Source organism: Gorilla gorilla, chromosome 1 (assembly GCF_029281585.2).
Source record: "Gorilla gorilla gorilla isolate KB3781 chromosome 1, NHGRI_mGorGor1-v2.1_pri, whole genome shotgun sequence".
Taxonomy (NCBI): domain Eukaryota; kingdom Metazoa; phylum Chordata; class Mammalia; order Primates; family Hominidae; genus Gorilla; species Gorilla gorilla.
This window is the reverse complement of record NC_073224.2, coordinates 229100840-229125646: the sequence shown is the minus strand read 5'-3', so window position 1 is coordinate 229125646 and position 24807 is coordinate 229100840. Positions and strand designations below refer to the sequence as shown.

The 24807-nt window shown below is 53.0% G+C and overlaps 1 protein-coding gene across 3 annotated transcripts in view; it reads left to right on the top strand.

Moving 5' to 3' along the window:
* Nucleotides 1-3952: 3952 nt before the first annotated feature.
* The window catches only part of DISP3 (dispatched RND transporter family member 3), a 59059-nt gene continuing 38204 nt past the window's right edge, over nt 3953-24807 (top strand). For 2 of the 3 annotated variants that reach the window (XM_055384398.2, XM_055384413.2), the window contains exon 1: nt 3959-4182. The gene's annotated coding sequence lies outside the window, so the exon portion shown is untranslated. Of the gene's footprint in view, nt 4183-24807 lie in introns of all 3 variants that reach the window. The other variant, XM_004024643.5, reaches the window with a different exon arrangement.

The window sequence follows — 24807 nt, the reverse complement described above, 5'->3', positions numbered from 1 at the left end:
CTGTCAGCCTTCCTCAGGCCCTTCTTCAGAGCTCTCTCTGTTCTCTTTAATTATGAGACCCTCTAATGTTTTCCCCATCCATAAGCTCATGCTCATCTCCTGAACAGAGCTTCAGGAAGGAAGGCGCTGGGGAGAGGAAGGATGGTGTTTCTGGAAGCTGGGAGAACTGGAGTCCAACCCAAGCTCTTCCACTAAGTTTCTATGTGACTTGGAGTCAGAAATTCATTCACCAGGAACTTGGGCAAGCTCCTTGAGTTCTTTTGTGTCTATTATGTCACATGAAGTGCAATCAACCCTGAAAATAATGGAAACAGGGATTAATCATCCTATTATCACTTCCTATATATAGTTATAACTATATCTAGAACTAATTATCAAATGGCTACCTATAAATCTGTGTTCTACTTTAGCTGAAGAGACTATTAAGCAGGAATATTTTTGGCAGTGGTCATTATGACTCCCACTTTGCAGATGAGGAAACTAAGTCTCAGAGAAATGCAGTGACTTGCCCAAGGTCATACTAATAAAAGACACACATAAAAATCAAACCCAGTTTCCTAAATCTAGAGCTCTTTCCAGCATACCCCAGCCTACCTGACTCTGCCCAGTGGCTTCCTGGAGAAGGTGAGATTGGGGCTGGGGGCCAAGAGCGCCAAAGTCAATGCCTTAGCAGATTGAAGAGGGGATTACTTATAAATCCATTTATTCTGTTCCCTGGTGCTGGGACAGTGCCTTAATACCATATTTTAAAAGATAAACACTCCCAACCCTCCCCATATGCTCAATCCTCAGCTGCTCACCCATCTGGTGGGAGGACTTGATTTGCATACAACCCCCCTTCACGGGGCGGTGTGGAGGGGTGTCACAAAAAGTGAGATGTGTTATGGTCAGCACTTGCCAAGTAAGCGGTAACAATATGATGAAGAAACTGCTAATGTGTATTTAGTGCTTAATGTGTGCCACAAACTGTGCTAAATGCAATTTTTGCACAGAGATGATCTCATTTATAACTATAACCACTGCAATGAGCCAGATATTCTTACCATCCCCACTTTATAGATGAGACAACTGGGGCTCAGCAAGGTGAAGTGACTTTCCCAAGGTCACACAGCTGGTAAGGGGCAGAACAGAAATATGGCTTTACTGGGAGAGGTAGAATCAGAAGCTCAGCTCAGAGGCTCTGCTTCAGACCTAGTTGGAGAGAAAATAGAAGTAGAAATAAAGGGATAGGAAGAGAGGACAAAGCAGCCCTTTATAGCTCATATCCCTTGCAAAGAAGGCTTTTCAATTAGTTGTGAAGACAGAGTATAAGGGAAGCAGCTTATCGGCACCATGAGGCATTTAAATCAGACCCAGGAAGAACTTCCACCAGACAGCACTGGAACAAGGAGCCAGAGGGGACACAGAATCTTATTCTCTTCAGCCTTTCAGCTGGGTGGATCATTATCCACCAGAGTCATCTTTACTACTCACCTGGAGGTACAGGAGGCTTCAGGGAAGTACCCTGTGGCTGGGCAGGGATGTGTGAGGCCAGCATCCCCAGGCCCCTGTAGTAAACAGGCTTCCTGCAAGCAGGCGTGGGCAGGGGAAGGGGAGGAAACCTGGGGATGAACCCCGGGAGGAGGATTCTCATGACTTTCCACAGCCACACCAGCTCCACTGCCACCACCGGTTCCCCTTTATGGCAGGCATATTTCAAAGGCCTGGTTCCATTTGCATTTTTAAAACCTCACTGATGGCCTGGGAAAACTGCATCCTTCCAGTGTTCCTGGATACCACACTGTGCACCTCCTCTCCCCCTCCACAGGCCTCTGCCTCTGCACCCTCCCTTCATAGAAAAACCCCCACCAAGGGCAGAGCAAGCCCAGCCCCACTGGAGATCCTCTGGAAGTCTCCAGAGGCCAGAGAGGGTTCTGAGGAGGGTGTGGCCAAGGTGGCCACAGCTATGGCCAGCTAGGCAACATGAAGCAGGACTCCTTTGAAGGTGGTGAGAATTTCATCAAGGACCTATATCAAACCCACTAAATCTATTCCCCAGCAGAGTGGCAGCTGCATCCCCAGGCATGGACTGAGGGTGGCACAGCACCATGGGGCACACCAATGGGATGGCCGGTGGATTTGTCAGACTGAGAGGAACAGTGCTGGAGCCTTGGAGAACTTTGAGGAGGCTCCTAGAAGCAGCCTTAAAACAAATGGAAAATAATCAAGCCATTCTCCCAGCCAAGAAAACCCTTTGCTCTCAGCTGGGCTTGGGAACACACTTTGTGTCTCTCTATTGCTCCCTTAAAAACAAATCTTTTCCTTGTTCTCCCTCCTCCCACCCTCTCACATGGCTCCTCATTCTCTGTCCTCCCTCTAGGATATGGCAAATGGGACTAGAAGTTTGCAGGGTGATGCCAAGTCTGGTCCTCTGTACTCATATCAGATTTGGCCTCTGGTCCTGGGACAGCAATTTTCACACCCTCTACTTCTCTGGAGAGATCTCCTGTCTCTTTCTCCCCTTACAGCTCACAGTGGCACCCTTCACCCCAGGAACTGCCCCCAACTCTAATGTCTTTAAGGCCAGATGGAGCCATTGGGAGTCTTCTGACAGACTTGGCCAACCTGGCAATGGCTCTCTTGAGACCTTGAGCACATGGGGAGTGAGTGCCAGGGCAGGGACACTGGCTCGGGCCATTTGCTTCTGCATAGATAAGCTCTCAGGGCACCCAGAGTCATAAATACCAATGTGTCTAGTTGACAGCCAGTCAGTGGGTACAGCTTCCAGCCAGGGACTGTACAGCAGAGAGACAGAGCAGGAGCAGCAGGTGAACAGCACAGGAGATCCATTCAGCACCCTGACATTTCGAGGTGCGTCTCACCCAGTTTTCCTCTTTTAAAAATAAGGGCTGGGGATGGGGAGGGGCTGCTGTGGGTTCAGCATCAGTGTGTTGGCTGGCCGGGTTTGTTATATTTCATTCATAACTCTCCCATATTCTTCTCTCTCCCATAAGCCGGAAACCTCCTGAAGGCAAGGATTGTGTCTCACCATTGCCCTATCTTCCCAGGTCCTTGGTCGGCACACACCCAGGACAAATGACAAGCTCATGGCTCACCCTCACACAGCATGGCAATGGCCTCCCTCCTTTCTGGCTTCCGTCACTGACATCCCTTCCACCCTGCAGCTGGGGGCTGGCAGCTGGCCCCCTTTTGAGGGGTCCCACTTCACTCTCCCTGGGCAACACCAATGCCAATGCTCTCTGAGCCCTGATGGAGAGAAATGGGCCAGGGTACTGGCCTGCCTCCCCCCCCAGGCTCTTTCTCCTTGTGGCCCTTTGGCTAGGGGTGTCAGGCAGGTCATGTGCTAGAGCTGGAGGGATGCCCGGTCCCAGGGGCTGGTATGGCTCCGGGTTCTGGTGCCAGAGGGGTAAATGAAGAACAAACGAGGAAGGGACGGCGCCAGGAGCCTGGGCTTGGCAGCTTCCTCCGGAGGGCGCCCGGGGATGCCCGCGAGTGTCCAGGAGGCTGGTGACCTGCCAAGGCTGAGCGGGCTGGCTGGAGAGGAGCGGGAGCGCGGGCCCGGGAGAGACTTGGGTATCAGGAAACTCGGAGGCGGGGCTGGGGGGTGGTGCCTGGCCCGGACCGTCTGCAGGGGCGGGGACCGACCCCCAGGGGTCGCTGCGCCTCGCGCTTCCCCCGCCCGCGGGCGCCAGGGCCGGGCTGAACCACCGCGCGGATCGGCAGGGGGAGCGGCGGCAAAGACAGCGCCAGACAGCGGGTCCCAGAGACCGCAGCGCGCGGCGTGGCGCAGGGTCTCGCCGGCCACTGACTCAAGGCGCGGCGGCGCGGAGCCCGAGAGGCGCCAGGGACTGGGCGGCAGCGCGGCTCCGGAGCCTGGCTCGGACACCCCCGCGACCCGTGGTAGGAGCCCGGACCCAAACAAAGGCGGGCGGCGAATAAAAGGCGGCGGCGGCGCGGAGTGCTCGGGTTGCGAGCTGAGGACTCGGATTCGCGCGGAGCTTCCCGCGGTCTGCTTGCCCTGGAGCGGAGGGGGAGCCCCAGCCTCCTGCGGCTCCGAGAAGCTTCCCCCTGCGACTTCCGCGAGGAGACGAGTCTGCGCAGCGTGGTGGCCGCCGCCCCCCGACCCTCTGCGCACTCCCTCCCGCTCCGGCGGCTCAGCCTAGCCCCGTTCGGCCGGCCGAGGTGAGTGCACGGCCGCGGGGCGCCATCCGGGCTTGGTCTCGGGGCTGGGGGATGCATTGCTAGGAGGAGGGGGAAGTCCTCCGCGCCGTCCGCACCCCGACCTGCGTGGCGCCGCGCGCGAAGTTCTCTCGCTCTCCAGCCAGCCCGGGATGCCGGCCTCGGAGCCCCCCGGGAAAGACGGTCAGGGGTGGACAGAACCCAAGCTTGCCCTCTGCGACCGGGCCCCAGCTCCGCACCATCTCCCCGCGGGACTGCAGCATTCTTGGTCGGCCAAGGGGAGTTGGATGTTGGATGTCCAGGAACGGCAAGGCTTCCGACCTCTGGCCCCTGCTTGTTCCCTCTGAGGGATATCTGGGTCCATAAAAGTTGAGCGTCAGTCTGAAGCCGCCCTTGGATCGGGCTCTCGCCCATGCTAGAGCGGAGGGAGGGGACAGAGTAAGGCTAATGACCCCCTCCACCCACCACCTACCTAGCGTACTCATGCTCTCGGAGGGACATTTCCCCGATTAACCTGGCTGCAGGTCCGGCCGGGGAGGGCGCGTGGGGGCTTGGGGCGGGCCGGGCCAGCGATGGATCCGCGCGCGCGAGGGTCCCCAGGCTCTGCCGAGAACGCGAACGAGGGTGGAGGTGGAGTGGGCAGCCGGGCAGTGGCGGCGCTGAGGGTCGGGAAAGATTCCCAGCGCAAGGGGCGCCGAGTCCCGGGAGCCAACCCCACCGCCGGGAGAACTTTTCCCAACTCCCTGGGGAGGCCGGCAGCAGGGCTGGGAAGGCGCCTCCTTGGGGGCTTCTCTTCTCGGCCTCTGCTCCACGGCCGGCGCCAGCTTCCCGCTGTCCCCCACTCACTGCGAGACTGCGCGCAGGTCTCCGTCAGCCCACTCCCCGGGTCAGCACCGCGGACAGCGCCTCGCGGCCGCCCTAGAAACTCAGAAGCCCGCGCACACCCACAGTCCACGCGCACACTCACACCCATCCATGCGCACACACATATCTACAGACCACTGGAAAACAGTCCACACACATACACTCGCGCAAGTACACACCCACCCACAATCCTCAGGCGCACACAATCCACGCAGACCCACGGTTCACACGCACGTGGGCGGACAGATCTCACAAGCACACACGTTCGTGGACCTGGGCAGCATCTTCGCCCCCGCTCCGCACTCAAGGTTGCTGTCTCTGGACTCACTGACTAAGCCCCAGATTCCAGAGCCCACCACCTGGTGTTCCCACTGATGCCCAGTGACTCACAAAGCCACTCAGACTCCCAAGCACAAACACACTTCCACCCCCAGCGCGCGCGTGCACACACACACACACACACACACACACTGTCCTGCTCCTATGGGCGAAGCATGGGGATTTAGAGCAAACACCCCCTCCCCACCTCCTACTACTACACCTGCCAGGGGACCAGGGGATCTTCTGGAGGGAGGGAGGAGGCTGTGGCTCGGTGGAAGCTCCAGGCAGAAGCCCAGCCTGGACAGGTGCCTTACAGAATCTCCATTTTCAGCCCAGGGTCCATTTTGCTTGGCTCTCTACCTCAATACTCACTCCTCTTTCTCTAACCTTAGTCCAGACACACACATGTACAATCAGGGTCCGCATTCTTTGCTTGTACCCTCTGTTTCCCTGCTCTGTTCCCTCCCCCAGGTTTCTCTCTCTCTCTCTCTCGCACACACACACACACACACACACGCACATGCACCCTCTTTTTTTGGTCTTTCCAGTCATCCTTCCCCACTGTCTTCACTTCTCTCCCCAACTTTCCTTAGGCTGGGTCTGACCCAGTCTTTGCTGGGATGTGGGCACAGCTGACCCTTAGGGGGAGCTGACTCCATTATCTCAGACTTGCGTTCTTCACTGCAGGTTCCATGTCCCCGTTACTCTCTCTTTGGAAATCTGACGGCCCTCTACCGTGGCCTCAGCAGCTTCTGTTCCCCTCCCCAGGAAGTTTTCTAGGGCCAGATGCCACAGAGCCCCAGTGATCTCTCCAAGGGGCCAAGAACTTTGGGTGAAGCATTCTGGAACCCCCCTCGAGATTTGGCTAGCCATGAGATCTGGTAGCCATGACCTGGCTTGCCCTTTGACACCTCTCCTGCTGTTGTCCTTCAAATCCAGAAACTGGGTTGAAAGAAGAATAGTCCCAGCATGGTGTGGTGGAAGGAGCACTGGACTGGAAGTGAGGGGACCTGGATCCTAGTCCGAGCTTAACCACAGACTCCCAGTTTGCCCTTGGGCAAACTACTTCCCTTCTCTGAGCTTCAGGTTTCCCGTCTGTTAAAGGACTGCCTGAGGTGACCTGTAGGGTCACTTTCTGGCCCTAATAATCTGGAACATTGACTCTCTAGTGAGTCTCTTGAGTGTGGGTGGGATTGAAAATTGTGATTCTAACCCCAAAGATTATCCTACCTTTCCCCTTCCTTAGAGCATCCACCACTAGTGAAGTCATCCTGTTCCCTGAGTGAGGGATGTTTAGATGATTTCCTTAATAGGACCAGAGATGTCAAGTAATTTTCTTGAGGTCATACTGCTGAAGTGCAATCTTCATTGGGGCAGGCATTACTTCTACTGTCTATATATCCTCTGCATATACCACCGGTTCTGCTGGTAGATGTGTGGTGAATGAATGAGTGAATGGACAAATGAATGAATAGAAGATTTAAACCTGGATCTCATGATCGCCAGGTCCTTGGATGGTTTAAGCCCCTTTCTCTGCTAGTATAGACATACTTCCCTCGTCTCCCCATCCTCCCCACCCCCTATTCCCCTAGTCATCAAAGGCGGTGGATGGAATTGTCTGAGTTAAGGTCCTTCCTCCCAAGTGGCAGACACTGGGCTGGTTGTAAATGGCCACAGAGAAGGGAACAGCTGAGAGCAGCTTTAGAGGTCCTGCCCAGTGAGTAGGGGCTTTGCAATCAGCCTCATGTCCTTGGACCCAAGCAAGTAGACTGCCCATGGGCAGTTGGTTGCTGGCCAGGCTCTGATGCCAAGAGGGAAGATGGCCATCACCACCATGTGGCTAAGCAGCCTCTTTTCATAGCCCTATGAGCTGGGGATGGCAAAAATAGCCTTCACAGATGAGCCAAATCATATGCTGTGCAAGGAGGTGGTGTCCCTAAGGGCCATCAGTCAGCCCACTGCCAGCAATAAAAGTAGGCACCCCAAAATGGTGGGGTGGTAGTAGTGATGGTTGACAATAACAATACTATAGGTGTTGATAATGATGCTAGCATTGTTAAAATCGAGAGCTCAGTGATTAGCCTTTTTGGTTCCCTTCCCCCTCTTTGAAATGGTTTCCCCACCTGAACCCCCCTTATACTCCTCCCCACACCCAAATGTGGAGAAACGGAGGGCTGGGACAGTGAGGCAGGGGTGTGGGATTGTCCATCAGTCCTAGCCAAGGAAGAGGGCTTGTCGTTTGAAATCGTCTTCTTCTCTGTCTGCCCTCCCCCTACCCAAGCATGGTGTCTTGCCAAAGGAGCTGGGAGAGGTGTCAAAGTCTGTCAAAACACCCTTCCAAGCTAGATTCCAAAGCATCGAAGCCCAGGAAAAATAAATAAAGAGAGCAGTGTCGGCCCAAAATAGAAACATGCTCCAACTCACAAATATGTATGTTTTCCAAAAGTCGCATTTCACGGGCAGACAGTGCGGCTCACGCTGCAGCTGCCCAACAAAGGCCGGAGGCATGGATGCTGCGGGACCAGTCCAGGGATGGCGGCAGAGCCTCCCCCAGTGAGCTCACTCTCTGCCTGGCCGCTGGGAGACCAGACAGCCGCACTCCACTCTGCACCAGCTGGAAGGTACACGGGCGGGAGGATTGCGAGGAATATGTGTCTGTGTGTTGTCAAAGCTCTTTGGAAACAGGCACCAGACATGGCTGATGGCCTCAGGTCCTCCGCCTTATGATGGGAGGCTGGTGATAACAATACCAACCAATCATAGCTGCCATGTGTTAAATACCTACTATGTGCCAGGTGCTAAGCATTTACGTGGACTGTCTCACTTAAGCCTTGCCATCATCTCATGTCACATGAATTGTCATCCTCATTTAATGTGTGGGAAAAACAAAGTTCAGAGAAGTGAAGAGACTTGCCCAAGGTCACACAGCGAGAAGAGGCCAAGCTGGGATCAGATTTTGATCTGAATGAAGCAAAAACCCCCATTTTGCCAAGTACCCTGTATTGTTTTGGTTACTGTCATTCAATAAATATTTTCTTGTCGAGAAACCTGTTTATATGATGGGTTTCAAAAGAATGTAAATTCCTCTGCCAGACAGGCCAGAAGTGAAGGGCAGTACCCTCACCTGCGTTTATCAGTCAGTGGCCTGGCCTGGGTACTCAAGGCTTCTGAGCCATGGCTGGGCCGGAGCTGAGTCCCCGTGAGAGTCTGGAATGGGACTCAAGCTGTGAACCTTGGAGTGTGAAAGACAACTTAACTCTGTAAGAGGTCAAGGATATGAGAAGCCTCTGCAGATGGGGAAGTTACTTCAGAGAGGGCAAGTGAGTTGCCCAGCATCACACAGCATGTTGGTAGCAGAGCCTGAGTCTCAGAATCCCAGGCCAGGGATCTTCCCAGGCAGCCGGACTGGCTTCCTTGGGTGTGTGGGAATTGTCCAAACCACACCAGGGAAGGGGACCTAACTGATGCAGCCAGTAAACCTAACAACTTCCTTCCAAGTGCAGAGGTGAAATGCTGCTTGCTGTCATCGCTCCAGTCCTCTCCGCTGCACCCCCTCTGACATTAGCCACATGCCAGGCAGTGTGCTAAATGCTTCATGGACCTTAACTGATGTAATCCCCATAACCACTCAAGAGGGAGGTGCTCTGATTCCATTTCACAATGGAAGGGCCTGAGGCTAGAGAGGTCAAGTCACCCGCTCAAGGTCACACTGCTGGTGAGGAGGCAGGTGGAGCCCAGCAGAGCCCCGCTGGCTGGTTCTCTCTGGGGGTGAAGAAGGTGAAGGTTTGGAACTAATGCCAAGGGGGCGGAGGAGCTGATGGGCAGCGGCAGGCTATTTATATTACACCTCCAGGCTGGTCACGCTTGCTGGCATGTGTACCAGCAGAGGCTGTGTGTCTGCCAAAACCTGGAAGGAAGAACCCGGTGCAGCATCCTGGGGCCATCCCCTGAGGGCATTAGTGAAGTGTAAGGTCTGGGTATGTTTCTCCCTGAACTCAGGGGAGAGAAGATGCTGGAGAGGGTCTCGTCTGCAGAACTCCCGGCATGCCCTTGATCTTGGCAATTTACTTCCTCCCATCCGTTCCTCCCTCTGAGCAAACCAGATGGGGAACCTGCCAGTTTGGAAAAGGCTGTTGGGTGGCAGGTTATGGTGTTTCTGTATACAGTGAGCTTGACCTGGGAACAAGGGGATGGTAAGGACAGTGGGAAGGATTGGCATGGATTTAGATTCTAGCAGGTACCATTTACAGGGGCACTTCTTGGAACCACAGAGTAATGTCCTGGGAGATAGTGTCCAGGGACCTCAACCTCCTTTGCCAGAAAAGGCCTTCTCCATTATTTCCCATCTCACAAGCATCTGCCTGAGCAGTCCTACTGTGTGCCAGGTGTGGGCTTGTAGAAGTGTTAGGTTGGTGCAAAAGTATAATTGTGATTTTTGCCATTGAAAGTAATGGCAAAACCCCTGATTCCTTTTGCACCAACCTAATGGAAAGGTCTCTGTCTCTGTCCCTGTAGAGCTCATCAGAGTCCCCATTCCCACCCCCCAGGACCTCTAGCTGAAGGAGCAGAGGTGATAGATGATTAATGGTGTCTCAGCCAGGCCCCCCACCACAGTAGAAGAGGGACCCAGCTGTCCCCTGGGGCTGAGACGGCATGATCCAGTCAAGTGGTCTCTCCAGGGTCAGGAGGAAGGTTTCCTGTAGGTGTTGCCCCCAGTGCAACTAGACTGTCCATGAGCTTGATGTCTTGGTAGGAGGAGGGTGCAGTGGAGAAGGCTCACTCCGCCCAGCCATCTGCTCGGGGCGTCCAGCACATACACTGGCACCTGGATGATGTGTCCTTTGCCAAGCCTTGTTAATAGAGGAGACGTGACTGCCAGCTGGAAGCCACTCCTGTCGGGAAGGAGGATGTGGTGATCTTCTTGTCTCTGGGGAAGGCAGCTTCAACGGGGGTCAGGGTGGGGAAGGTTGTGGCAAATTGGTGTTCCTGGGAGGTTTGGGAAAAGTATGTGTCCCCCACACCCTGCAACTGCATTGACCTTTGCACTGTCCTGGGAGATCTCTCTGTTCTTCGTTGGGGAGCTCTGCAGGGCAATCACCCCGATGATAATGATCATGATAATAACAGTCAACATATTTTGAATGTTTACTACCTGCCGGGCCCTGGCTTAGAACTTTACAGATATGATCTCATTTCATCCTCATACCTGCTCAGCAAGGGGGATAGCACTGTTATCTCCATGTTAAGGATGAGAAATGTGAAGTGCAGAGAGTCTAAGCAGCTTACTAATAAGCAGTGGAGATGGGACCCAGCTGCCATGCGCACAAGGACTGAGCCCCACACTCTGGCCTTTACTTTCACTTGATTTGGGCCTTTGAGGATGAGTATGATTGAAGCCAAAGTACCTTATGAGTCCTTCAGTAATCTGGGTAATTGTGCATAGGGACTCGGGCTCTGTGTTCTGATGGATAGGGTGATGTGGGCTGACCATTTGCTTCTCGACTGCTAAGCCACCGAACAGATCACTTTTTGAATGTCCAGATGTGGGCAGCATCTGGCAGAGTGGCAGGACGTTGCTGGCTTTCATCCAGATGTTTCCCCCTTTTCCTTCCATGTAGACACAGCTGAGACTTGCACCCCTCTGGACATGATCGTGTGTGGGGACGCCCAGGTTGAAAAGTATTTGTTGGTTTTAAGGCATCATCTTGTGACTTCACAAAGGCAGGATGTTGGTTTTTGTTCCTCCCTGCAATCCAGGCCTGGGAGACATTAGAGAGGAATCAGGCTTTGGAGAAGTGTCAGCAGCCGGAAGAGAACCCCCGCCCCCTTCCCTTCTTTAGCCGGGGAAGCTGGGAAAAGGCTGGCTGAGAGTGTGCATTACAAGCTAGTAGCTGCTGTGGGTTCCCTCCAAGGGTTTCTGACTTTCCGACCTGGTGCTCCAGAGACTTCCAGCAGATGATCCCAGAGTAACAGAGCCAGGAATCTGCAATGAACAGGGACATGTCAGCCAACTGGCGTTCTTGGGAGTTAATGAACATGCGAATAGATCTGGGGTGAAAAGGTTCATGGAGCCTTCAGGAGGAAAGGAGTTGAAGACATCACTAAGTTAAGATTATGATTTTTTTTTTTTTAAGATAAGCTCTCTGTCATCCAGGCTGGAGTGCAGTGCTGCAATCACAGCTCACTGCAGCCTCAAATGCCTGAGCTCAAGCAATCCTCCCCCGTCAGCCTCCTGAGTAATTGGGACTACGGGTGCGCATGACCACGCGCCGGATAAGTTTTTTACTTTTAGTAGAGACAAGGTCTCCCTATGTTGCCCAGGCTGGTCTTGAACTCCTGGGCTCAAGTGATCTGCCTGCCTTGGCCTCCCACTGTGCTGGGGTGGCAGGTGTTAGCCACCACACCCAGCCAGATTATGATGATTTAACAGAAAGTCCTTATTTTATATAGCAAGCACCAATAAGTGAATGAAGTTAGAATGAGTGAATGAATTGGTAAATGTATGAATTGGGGAATGGGGCTGAGGGACTTTGACAGTCAGGGCTTTGATTTGGTAGGGCCTGACCCCAAGTATGGACAAAGGGAAGGGTCCTTCTCTTGTCCTCATCCCCCCAGTCTTGAAAGAATGTCCCCCACCCCAGGAAAAGCTGAGGAGCCACCCTGCTCGGCAGCAGAGTGCCCTGAGTCGGAGGAGCCTGGGGAGGGGGAGAGGGAGCTTTGGCTCTGGATTGGAGAGAGTCCTGGATGTCCTCCCTTCCTGAGGGGACATGGAGAACGGGCAGCTACATGGAGAATGGGCAGCTGAGCCCAGCTCTGGGGTAATGGGGCGGCTGCCACCGCTACCCCTGCTCAGAAGTTGCTCTGAGGCTCAGCAGGTACGCTTGGAGGTCATTGCTTCGGGAAAAGGAGGCTTCTGCCTTCCCGGCCACCACCTTGCCTGGGACAGCACTTGAATAGGAATCAATTTGCATCATTCCCGCTGTCACCAGCCTAAAAGACTAAGTAGCTTAAGTAGCTTATTTCTCCCTCTGTAGACCTGCTCTCAGAGCATTCCCAGGCTTCACCTCCTCCAGCTGCTTCCCCCGTCCTGGAGTAATGAGGGGCCCAGAACACCCTTGGCTCAGGTTCAGTAGAGAGACTGACTCCCTGAGCATTGCCCTCTCACTGCCTGCCCCACCCTCATCCCATTCTGCAGGACCCTCTGGTCTTGGGGTGTCTCTGGCTTCTGGCTATGGCATGGATTGGAACCCAGGAGGCTGAAAGCGGATGGAAGCTGCTGCCTCAGGACCCCAAGGACCCTATAACACTTTTGACCTTCTCAACTGGTTCCCCAGCCCTAAATTACCCCATCCTCTCTCCTGTGTCACACTCCTGTGTCCTGGCCCTCTATCATGGAATAGACAGAGCCCCGTTATCATGGAATAACTGGTGCGTGGGGAGGGGCGTTCCCATTAAACTTTGGATAACACTCCACCATTGAGCAGGGTGGGGGTGTGAGGGAAGCAGTCTGAGATTTTTGAGCCCAGGTAGCTTCGCTGGGTCTCTCCTGGCCTTTGGGGCTGGGAGCAGCAGTTCTTAGTTCCTGGGGCCCTGAGCCTCCCAAGCATTTTATGAGAAAGGCAGCAGAGTTGGAGGGGGTCAGTACTTGAGGGGCCACTTTCCATCCCCAGCCCTAGAGGCTGAGCACCAACCCCCGACTCCTGTCTCCGTAGGCAGCTGCATCATTGTGGAGGGGGTGCTGAGGCTGAGACCAGTGTCAGACTCCCCCCACCCCAGAGCAAGGGCCTCTGCGCAGGTCCCAGGGGCTGAGGGGTACTGAGCCCATCTCCTGGATGGACACCTGCTCCCCACTATCCATGCCTGAGCTGTCACTCAACAAGGGAGCCAGGAAGCCTTCCCTGGAGCCACTGACCTGGGTGGGCACCGAAGGTGAGATTCCACCTGGGCACCCGTGATGGGGAACTTGAAGGTCAGTCTCTCATGTCTCCACCCTCCTCCCTTCCGTGGGACCCACAGTCCAGCCAGCGCTGTACCTAAGCTGTGACCAGAACGACGGCTGAGGGCAGATGCTCTGTGTGTGTGTGTGTGTGTGTGTGTGTGTGTGTGTTTGCAGACACGTGCGTGCATGCATGCACAGACACCCAAGTGGGGGTTGGGAGGACTGATTCTAGGACCCTGAGATTTTCAAACATGTAAGACTCAAATAAAATCTACCACAGTGAGAAGGGTACTGAGCTCATCAGAAATCAGGTTCAAATAAGTCCCTTCACTTCCTTAGCCTCAGTTTTCTTGTCTGCAAATTGGAAATAATTCCTAGGAGGAGAAAACCTACGCAAAAATGACCTGGAAGCTGGAATTTGCTGCATGGATGCAACATGATTCAGTCCCACCGCCTCCCCCGCGATGAGAGGATTGAGGATGGGAAGAGAAAGGGCTCTGGCTCAGGAACACAAGGGCAGCCTCCACCATCTCCTCACTGTGCCCCTTTCATCTGCTGCTGGTCTCCTCAGCCCTTCACAGGCCCAGGCAGCAGGGGATGGGGGAGCCTCAAGTTCTCAGAGGGAAAGAGATTTGCCCTAAGGTTCTCTGTTCCTTCCCAGGCAGTGAGGCTGCGGGTACAGCCCTCTCCCAGAGCTCCATCCCGAGTGCCTCATGGCGGCCCCTCAGCAGGTTTGAGCACGTTTAGCTTCTGATGTATCCTCCAGCTTCTCTTTGGGGGCTATGGGGCAAGGAAGAGTTTTGCAACATCTCTGGACCCACAGATTGTGGTCTGGGCGTGCTGGGGCTGTAGGAGGGATTGCAGTCTCCCAAGCCTTCCACAGAGCTAGGAACTGGCAGGTGACCACCTGCTGTGTCCCAGCAAAGCTGATGGCACCCAGTACATGGCTATTGGCTATTCAGCTGTTCTTGCCACTTGGCCAGGCCCCTGTGCGTGCTCCCCTCCAAAGACAGCAGGATCCCTGCATGCTGCCCCCTCCAATTATTCTGCAGAGAGGTGACGGGGAGCCTCTCCCAGCATCCAGCTCCCCTTGCTCTGCCTCAGTCTGACTCTCTGACTGAGAATCAGAGGCAGAAGATTTAGAGAGCACCTCTTCCCGCTCCCCATCTGGAAGACGGAGAAACTACCTATCCAGAGATGTTAAGTGACTTGTTCTAGGTCACACAGGCGAGTGGCCAGGCAGGTTCCAACCCCAAGTCCTTGGGGCCACTTCTGCTGCCCCAGGCACAGATCCCCTGCTTCCTCCACCTCCCTTGCCCCCAAGCTTGAACTTGCAGCAAGATCCCAAGATGAGATGCTGAGAGAATTGTTTTACATATTTGTTAATCACGTCTCAGAATGAAAAGGGCCCTGAGCTCATCAGCCAGAAAGAAATCCAATTTGGCTTTTATGGCCGTAGTTATTGGTCATATATCGTTGGGATCTTTTTATTTTTTATTAACCCAGCAGTCTAGGGGCTGGGGTGCTGGACTGGCTGCTGGGCCCAGAGGTTCCTCTGTACTTGGCAGCTGTGATCTCCAGCCTCATACACCCAGGACTTGGGACTGAGGGTGGGAGAGATGTCGGGGGTGGGGGCGGTCTGGACGGATTGGCCAAGGCCTGCAGTGAGAGTTTCCAGGAACCTGCTGACCCGTCAGGCCAGGGGCATCTGGGAACCTGGTCATATTTCACAGGTTCTGTAAGTGTTGCTGGGGTTTTTTGTTTTTGTTTTTGTTTTTGGGATGATGTTTCGCTCTTGTTGCCCAGGCTAGAGTGCAGTGGCATGATCTTGGCTCACTGCAACCTCTGCCTCCTGGGTACAAGCAATTCTTCTGCCTCAGCCTCCCAAGTAGCTGGGATTACAGGCACCCGCCACCATGCCTGGCTAATTTTTTGTATTTTTAGTAGAAACGGGGTTTCATCATGTTGGCCAGGCTGATATCAAATTCCTGACCTCGGGTGATCTGCCCGCGTTGGCCTCCCAAAGTGCTGGGATTACAGGCGTGAGCCACCGTGACCGGCCATGTTGCTGATTTTATTAAGCTTCCATTGTCTTTTCCTCATTGATGCCAAGGCTGCTTTGTGGGCTCCAGGCTCCAGTGCTGATGGGTCTTGGAGGTGAGGCCTGAGTTGTGCAGGCAGGGGCAGGAGGTGGCCAGAGAGGGTTAGTCGGGTGGAATTCCTTTTGGCATCAGGGCACGGTGGCTAAAAGGATGGGCTCTGACATTACCTCCAGAGGCTCCAATCCAGCCCAGCTCTGTAAGCAGCCTTGTAGGGTGGGGGTTGGATCAGACGTGATATAAATAAATAAAGCACCTCCCATGTGCCAGACACACAGTAGTGCTCAATGGATGGTAAACTCCCCACCTAGTCCCCTTTTAAGGGGCCTGGCAGATAGTAAGCCCTTGGACTTCTAGTTCCTTTTACTGTCTGGCCCTACCAAGAAGAGCTGTTTGTCAGATCTGGGTGTGCTGTTTGTATCCCCCTGTCTGGCTGGCCCAAATGCCATCATTTCTTCCCTCCCCATGGATGGAGGAAAAGACACCCTGAGGAGTGAGCCTTGGCTAGAGATACAGCAGCCTGAGTCCATACCCCGAACCCCTAGGGACACATGTGAGCCATGGTGGAGGGATGTGGGGAGGCCAAGGCTAAATCAGTTGCTGGAGGGAGCCACTGGGAACAGGGGAGGATGACCAGGGCAGCAAGGGTTTTCCAAGAATGCTTCTGGACCACCTGTATCAGAATCACCTGGGGAGGTGGTTTAAATATAGATTCCAGGTTGGGCATGGTGGCTGACACCTACTGTAATTCCAACAGTTTGGAGACTGGGGCAGAAAGATTGCTTGAGTTTGAGATCAGCCTGGGCAACCTAGCAAAACGCCATCTTTACAAAAAATTAAAAACAAAAAACAAAAACAGTCAGGTGTGGTGGCATGCACCTGTAGTCTCAGCTACTTGGGAGGCTGAGGGGGGAGGACCACTCGAGCCCGGGAGGTCGAGGCTGCAGTGAACCATCATAGTGTCACTGCACTCCAGCCTGGGTGACAGAGTGAGACCCCATCTCAAAACAAACAAAACAAAACAAAACCCGGATTCCTGGGCCCCACCTCCTCTGACCTGGAATCTGACCTAGAGTTTGCACTTTAATGAGTATGCCTAGTGACTCCGATTCACGTTAAAGTCCAAGGATCTTTGGGGCAGAGAATAAAGGAGTCCGCTCCAGTTGACTTGGGGACCTGCCTACAGCAGGGGCCAGTCCTGGGCTCTGGCTGGCTAAGAAGTTAATAATCGTACTAGCTGCTGTGGTTCAGCAGGGGAGCAGTATCACCATCCCCATTTTACAGATTTCCCTCTTGGTGTTAGGGGGTCGGGTTCTGTCCTACTGAGCCCACTAGAGAGGGGACACCAGAACAGGGAAAGTGATAGTGGCTGTTGTGCCCATGAACGTTGGATCCCTTTGGTGTTGGCTGGGACGTTTCCTCAGGTGATATATTGACTCGGGCAAAGCTTGTTTGCCTGATAAATATTGAGCCATTGGGTTTTTCGAGTCAGCGCCCACAGTTTCCTCACCAGCTGTCAGCCCCAGGAGGCCAGTCATCCTTCATCCACTCCATCTGTGCAGTCTCACCTTCTCTGAGAAATGGGGGGCTTGGACAGGCTTGCCACAGAGCCCCCACCCGATTCCTCTCCCCACCCCCACCTGGGCTTCTAATAATAAGCCCAGATTTTCTTTGCAGAGAGGAATGGTCATTTGTACCCCCTCTGAATTTCCGGCTGGCAGATTGAGCCAACAAAGATCGTGTTTCTTAGGGGGCAGCAGGGGTGATGGGGAGTAGAGGTAGGTGCTTGCTTCAGCTGCAGCCACAAAGCCAGGTTTCCCTGGGGCTGGGGCAGGAGATATGGGGTGATAGATTCAGGATCTTCTTGCTGGGGAAAGAGCTCGGACAAGTGTGGAAAGTCACTCAGCCATACCCCTTCCTCTATGGATCTGGAAGGCATTCCCTGGCTCTGTTGCCATGTTCATTTGAGATTCTAGGTAGGACTTGGAACCTCTTCAGAGAAGACTCTGGGAGGGCCCTAGGATCCAGCTGCTAGGATGGGGCTCCCTGCTTCACTCCTACTTTCTCTCTGGGTTGCTTCACGGCCCCATTGTATTAGGGTTCTCCAGAGGAAAATAACCAATAGCATATATATATCAGAGAGAGAGAGAGATTTATTAGAAGGAATTGGCTTATGTGATTATGGAGGCTGAGAAGCCCCAAGATCTGCAGGCAGCAAGCTGGAGACCCAGGAGAGCTGATGGTATAGTTGCAGTTTGAGACTGAAGGCCTGAGAACCAGGAGGGCCAATGGTGTAAGCTGGTCTGATAGCTGGCAGGCTAAAGACCCAAGAAGAGCTGATATTTCAGCTTGAGTCCAAAGGCCAGAAAAGACCAATGTCCAAGCTCTAGCAGTCAACAAAAACAATTCCCTCTTAGCCTTTTCATTCTATTCAGATCTTCAACTGATTGGTTGAGGCCCACCCTCATTAGTGAGCACCATCTGCTTTACTCTGTGTACTGATGCTAATCTTATCTGGAGGCTGGGCTTGGTGGCTCACTCCTGTAATCCTAGCACTTTGGGAGGCTGAGGTGGGCAGATCACTTGAGGTAGGAGTTCAAGACCAGCCTGGCCAACATGGCGAAACCCCATCTCTACTAAAAATACAAAAATTAGCCAGGCATGGTGGCATGCACCTGTAATCCCAGCTACTTGGGAGGCTGAGACAGGAGAATCATTTGAACTTCAGAGGTGGAGGTTGCAGTGAGCTGAGATCATGCCACCACACTCAAGCCTAGGCGACACAGCAAGACTCCATCTCAAAAAAAAAAAAATCTTATCTGGAAACACGCTCTCTCTCTCACACACACACACCCAGAATCATGTTTGGCCAAATATCTGGGCACCCCATGGTCCAGTCAAGTTGACACATAGAATTAACCATCACACTCATGACCCATTGAAGGGAAAGCCAAGCTTCTGAGGTTGGTGGGAGACTTCCTTTACGTCATGCCCTGAGTTGCCACCTGCTGAAAGCAGAATTGCCAGGCCCCGAGTGATTCGTGGTTTTATGGGGATGGCGCAAACTTGCTAAAAGGCAATGGGTTTCTTCAACAAGTACTGACATATCAGCTCTCAAAGAGCTCATAGGCTACCTGGTATGGCCAAAAGAGCCTGGGCTTTAGGATCAATAGACCTGAGGTTCAAACTCCAGTTCTGCCCCTTAGTAGCTGTGTGACCACCAGGGAGTCACTTAACCTCTCTGATTCTGATTTTGCTTCTGTAAAAAATGGATGCTCATAATGCCTTCCCTAGCGTCCTTGCAGGGCTGATGTGAGGATGACAGAGGATGGATAAGGAGTACTGGCACGTGGTAGATGCAGAGTTAATTATTATGATGGTCTTAATGGGTGTCAGAGTTTCTGCATTGAACTAGCTGGGCTGAACTAGCTGGGCTTTTGACTTCACTCCATGTGTGTGATTTTGCCCCAATTTCACCACCACATCTCCAGTGCTTCTCCAGCCTCCTGGCGTAGGTGGAGTGTCCAGGTCTTGGGGAAAGGTTTGGGATTCTGATGACTGGCACATAGCCAGGGCATCCGGAGAGCGGTGGATTCTCAGAAGACAGAGTATCAGGACATAGGACAGTGATGCCTGGGAGGCACCAAGGCCTCCTCTTTTCTTTCCTCCCTTCTCTGGAGCTGTTCAACTCAAAATAACTCATTTTGAGCCTCTGCCCAAAACTCTCGACCCAAGGGTAAGAGAATCAAAGACCTCAAGATGTTCAAGGACCAGAGCTGAACCAGGGAAGGCAAAACATCCTGAGCCAGGAAGAAAAAGCTGATTAGCTCCTAATTGCCGTTAAATTGTATATACATATACGTAGTTTAAGTCAAATCTCCATGTCTAATGTGATTTTTTGATTACATTTTAATAGTCTGGCTGGTATGGGGGAGTGGAGAAGGAAGGGTTCTGTCATCCTTTGCCAGAGGAGGGAAGTTATAAACAGGACCACAGGGAGGCTCTGGCATGGGTTCACATCCCTGGGAGCCCCATCTGCTCTGGAGAGGAGTGAGGCCTGGCAGGGGCCTGGGGGTGTTTTTGAGGCAGCACCACCTCCCACCAAAGCCCCATTCTGTCCAAATGGGGAAGTCCATCTGGCCTGTGACTTGAAGATTGGCTTTTCTCTTCAACTTCAAAAATGGCTCTCCCAACTGGGTGTGGCGGCTCACACCTGTGATCTCAACACTTTGGGAGGCCAAGGCGGGCAGATCGCTTGTCAGGAGTTCGAGACCAGCCTGGCCAACATGGTGAAACCCTATCTCTACTAAAAAATACAAAAATTAGCCAGGCGTGGTGGTGCATGCCTGTAGTCCCAGCTACTCAGGAGGCTGAGGCACAAGAATCGCTTGAACCTGGGAGGTGGAGGTTGCAGTGAGCTGAGATCGCACCATTGCACTCCAGCCTGGGTGACAGAGCGATACTCTGTCTCAAAAAACAAAACAAAACAAAAACAAAAATAGCTCTCCTATTTTGGCATTTTGAGTCCAGAAGCCATCTCACCCCAGGTCTGGTTGTTTCCTGGGGCTGCCAAAAACTGCCCCCAGAATCTGGGGATGGAGTAGAGTGAAAACTTCATCCAGGAGTCCTGGTCCTGCCACTGATAAGATGATCTTGGGTTAGTCCCTTCTCCTTGACTTGACCTGGGGTCTCAGTTTCCCCATGTGTAAAATGAAGGCATTGGACAAGGTATACTCTGAGGTCTCTTCTGGGTCCAGTGGGCCATTAGCTACTTCCTGCTCATTGAACGATCCCTCTCCCCACCTCAGGGGAATAGGTGATTCCACACTCCCCCACAGGGCATTTGCCAACTCCCCCTGTCCAAGGTCCTTCTGCTTTCTCACTGGGCGCTCTCCTGCTACAACCTAAGCCAGCTCTCCTTGGTTTCTCTCCTCGGAGGGCAGAGCCCTCCTCCCCCGCCTATTACAGTAATTCCTCAAAGAGTTGAAGGCTGTTAGCAAAATCCCTTCCCCACACATACACACATATTCTATTTTTAAATAACATTTATTTCTGATTCTAAAAGTAAGGATATACCTGATCATTGCAGAAAAATTAGAAACAGACAAGTACAAAGGAGAAAATAAAAATCACCCATAATCCTCCCAAACAGGTTACTGCTATTAATGGGTTTTTAAATGCATATAGATGTGCGTTTTTTTTTTCCTGTTATAAAGCTGGGATTTGACTGCAGATATGGCTTTGGATTTCCACAAGCCTGGGCTTGAAAGTGGGTGAAGTCTTTCCTTATGAGGCTCCCTAGGGCCTGTTCTCTTTTAAGCAGCTGCCCCGGTTGCCTTTCCCAAGAGGAGGATGGTCGGTTTTGTGGATATGCGTCCACCTTGATTCATGGGCCCCGGCAAGGCCCAGAGTTTAATTTTTGACTACCTCTGAGTGTGCCTGTATGTGTGAGAGAGAGACAGAGACAGAGGCAGAGAGAAAGGGCATTGGTCACTGAGAAGAACATTCCCAGGGCCCAGAAAGGCCTGATCACAGCCCCTACTCTACCCCACCTCACTCCACCCCCATGGCCACAGTCCTCCTAGTCCTACTCCGGGCTTTGTCTGAATCAATGACAGCTACTGCAGGAACCACCTTGGTTCCTTTCCACGGAGCAGCTGGAGCTCCTTGCTAAGCTAATCAATTCCCATCATTTGAGGAAGGAAAACAAATTTACAATTTGCTGCCCATCCTACCAGCTGTGGAGGGGCCTGCGGAGGGAGGTGCTGGCTGAGGCATTCGTGTTCCACCCTTACCAGCCCGGCCTCAGTTTGGTGTGAGGGACTCTCAGATGGCTCCTGCCCTACTCGGGCTGCAGACTGGGAGGTGGGAAGGGCTAGCTGGGGTTTCTTGGAGACTCCAGGGGTGGCACAGCTGGAAGGACCTGGGCTTTTACCATCCCGCTCTGAGATAGGGGAGACAGAGCCCCAAGTGGGGCAGGACATACCCAGGGCCACCCAGAAAGCTGGTGGCTGGGCCAGGCCTGGAGACACGTGGGTTGACCACCAGTCTGGTGTGATTCCCTTGTGGCACTTTTCATGTTGGGGGCAGACTGAGAAGGCAGGTATGGGATGGAGAGGGTGCATGATAGACCAAGAACTCATCAAATCCACTTCCTGCCTTGTCCATTTCACACTCTTCCAGATCCTTCCCAACCTGGAGGAAGCTATATCCCCTGCCTATGCTTATGTGGCTTGGGATCTGACTGCCCTTTCTGTCCAGGGGAAAGTTCTTTTTTTAAAAAAAAATTAAAATTTAAAAAAATTTTTCCATAGGTTATTGGGGTACAGGTGGTACTTGGTTACATAAGTTCTTTAGTGGTGATTTGTGAGATTTTGGTGTACCCATCACCCAAGCAGTATACACTGCACCCTATTTGTAGTCTTTTATCCCTTGCCCCCCCCCACCCTTCCCCCCAAGTCCCCAAAATCCATTGTATCATTCTTTTGTTTTAGACGGAGTCTTGCTCTGTCGTCGCCCAGGCTGGAGTGCAGTGGTGCGATCTCGGCTCACTGCAAGCTCCGCCTCCCAGGTTCAGGCCATTCTCCTGCCTCAGCCTCCCGAGTAGCTGGGACTACAGGCGCCTGCAACCACGCCCAGCTAAGTTTTTGTATTTTTAGTAGAGACGGGGTTTCACTGTGTCAGCCAGGACGGTCTCGATCTCCTGACCTCGTGATCCACCCACCTCGGCCTCCCAGAGTGCTGGGATTACAGGCATGAGCCACCGCACCCGGCCCATTGTATCATTCTCATGCTTTTGCGTCCTCATAGCTTAGCTCCCACGTATCAGTGAGAACATACGATGCTTGGTTTTCCATTTCTGAGTTACTTCACTCAGAATAATACTCTCTAATCTCATCCAGGTTGCTGTGAATGCTGTTAATTCATTTGTCCAGGGGAAAGTTCTATTGAATACCTAACCCAAGTTCATCGGAGACTCCTTTTCCTTCTTTGTCTCAACAAATATCTGACTGCCCCCCTCCCCAAGGGTGTTTTAGGCCACGAGAAGCCAGCAGGGAATATGACAGCCAAGTAAGTCCCTGCTCCATTAAAGCTCACATCTACCCGCCTGTGGGGCTCTCACTGGGAGGTGGAGTGGCTGGGCCCAATTTTCTGGTCACTTAAATCCAGCAAATGCTGTCTGCAGGGCATGGAGCCACACATACAGAACAAGGCTTCACTGCAATTGTTCCAGTTGCTATTGCCATGTAACAAAACATCCCAGAGTGCGGAGATGTATAATAACTATCGTGCATTCCGCGGGTCAGGACAGGGCACAGGAGAGGATGGCTGAGCTCTACTCTGTGGTATCTGGGCCTCGGCTGGAAAGACTTCAAGGCTAGTGGTTACTCAATGACCGGGGGCTGGAATTGTCTGCAGCAGCGTCGCTCACATGCTCACATCACATGGTGGTTGATGCTGGCTGTCAGGTTGGTTGTCAGCAGGAAGTCCTACGAGTGATCTCTCTGCATGGGCTAGTTTGGACATTCTCGTAACACAGTGGCTGATCCCAAGGATGAGCGTCCGAAGAGAGCCAGAAGGAAGCTGCATCTTCCTTTATTTCCTAATGCCTGCACTCCTTCCCCTTGAATCTGGGTGGGCTGGTGATTTTGGCAGCCTTGCCTGCTTGATGGGAGGAGTGTCAAAGTCACATCATGAGATAAGCATGTGAGATGGCAGATATTGTTGCAGCCATCTTTGGAAAACACAGCCAGCTACATGTATCTGTTAGGGGTTCCAGCCTTTGGAGGGAAGTAGCATATGAAAGAATAGTAGCTGTCATTTCCCAAGCACTTATACCTACCAGGCACCGTACTCAGTCTGTTGTGTACGCCATCCTTCTGACAGTTTCTGCGGTGAGTACCCTTATACCCGTTCTGCAGATGGGGAGACTGAAGCTCATCAAAGTTACACTGCCTGCCCTAAATCTTACAATTGGGATTTGCACCCAAGTCTGTCTGCCTCCAAAGCCATAGCTCTTAACACGCTGCTACACTGCCTCTCCCTCCCTTCCCCGCAGTAATTTTTACCAGGCAAAATCTAGTGAGGATGGCGAGAAGCTTAGACAGGAAGCTGGGGGGTTCAGATCTGGGAAAGCTTCTTGGAAGAGGTAACGCTTGAGCAAGGACTTGCATGATGAATTCAATGTGGACCCCTAGGGGACGGGGATGGCATTCCTGGTGGAATAGCAATGGGATCAAGGGGCCTTCAGATCACCCAAGGAGTGTTGCTGTGACCCAGAATCCTGGCCTTTGACCCCTTGCAACGCCAACACACTGTAAACTGTACTCCCCACAAGGCAGGCTGAGGCATGGGCAGGATGGATGGGTTTAGTTCCCAGAAAACTGCAAACACGGCCCCTCCCCTCTCCACCTTATTCCCATCAGCTTTCTTCTTCTAAGGCCAAGAATCGGGCAGAGGCTCCCACACTCCTCACCTCCACATGCAGACTTGGTTTTTCCCTTTGGAGATGGGGCGAGTCTGAGCTGCCTCCAGTGCGAATACAAATCGGGACTCAGAGCAGTTACCATCCCCTCGGCAAGCTGGCAGGCTCATGTTAGGGCGTTGCAAATGGGAAGTTTAATTATCTCATTAATATGAATCTTGCATATTACAGGAGCAATTCCCGCCCCTTCCAGGCCTCTCTCTTGCAAGTCTTCTGCTGCGCACCCCTCCTCTCCCCCACATCCTCAGTCATTCTTCCTGTTTCTTCTTTTGTTTCCCTATTTGCATCTCAGTCTCTCCCTCATCCCCCACCATTCCACTCTCCCTTCGGTCTCTCTCCTCTTTTCCTCTGTCTCTGTCTCTGTTTCCCTCCTTCCGTCACCTCCTCTTGCTTACTTTCTCTGGACTGACGACAGCCTCTCTTCCTGGACAGATCATCTAATTGAAATGGAGCACTCCAAAGAATGTTAATAGGAAAGGCAGCATTAATTAGCTAGCGCTAGCACAATTAGCTTCCTCCTCTTACCGCCTAGCATCTAACTGGATAATGAGTCTCTCTCTGTCCAGAGGGCAGGCAGGACAAAGGGGATAGGCCATGCCGGGGATGCCGGAAAGCCTCCTCTCTTTGGGCCACCCCGCTGGAGTCCTCGGGCTGCCCAGCCCTGCCCTCTCCTGCCAGGCCCTCCTGCTGCTGCGCTCAAGTCTCTGGGAGGCAGATGCCTGGCCCCTGCCCATGCCCAGAGGTTTGATGTTGCTGGAGCTGCATATTAAGTGGCCCGAGCCTGACAAACAGTGCTGCAGCTGCAGCACCCCATAGAAGGGGTGGGAAGCTACTGAGGGTTCTCCAGGAGAGCCGTGACAGGCACCTAGCCCTGGCACAGTTCCTGGGCAATGGCTGAGCATGTTACAGTCCCCAGCCGG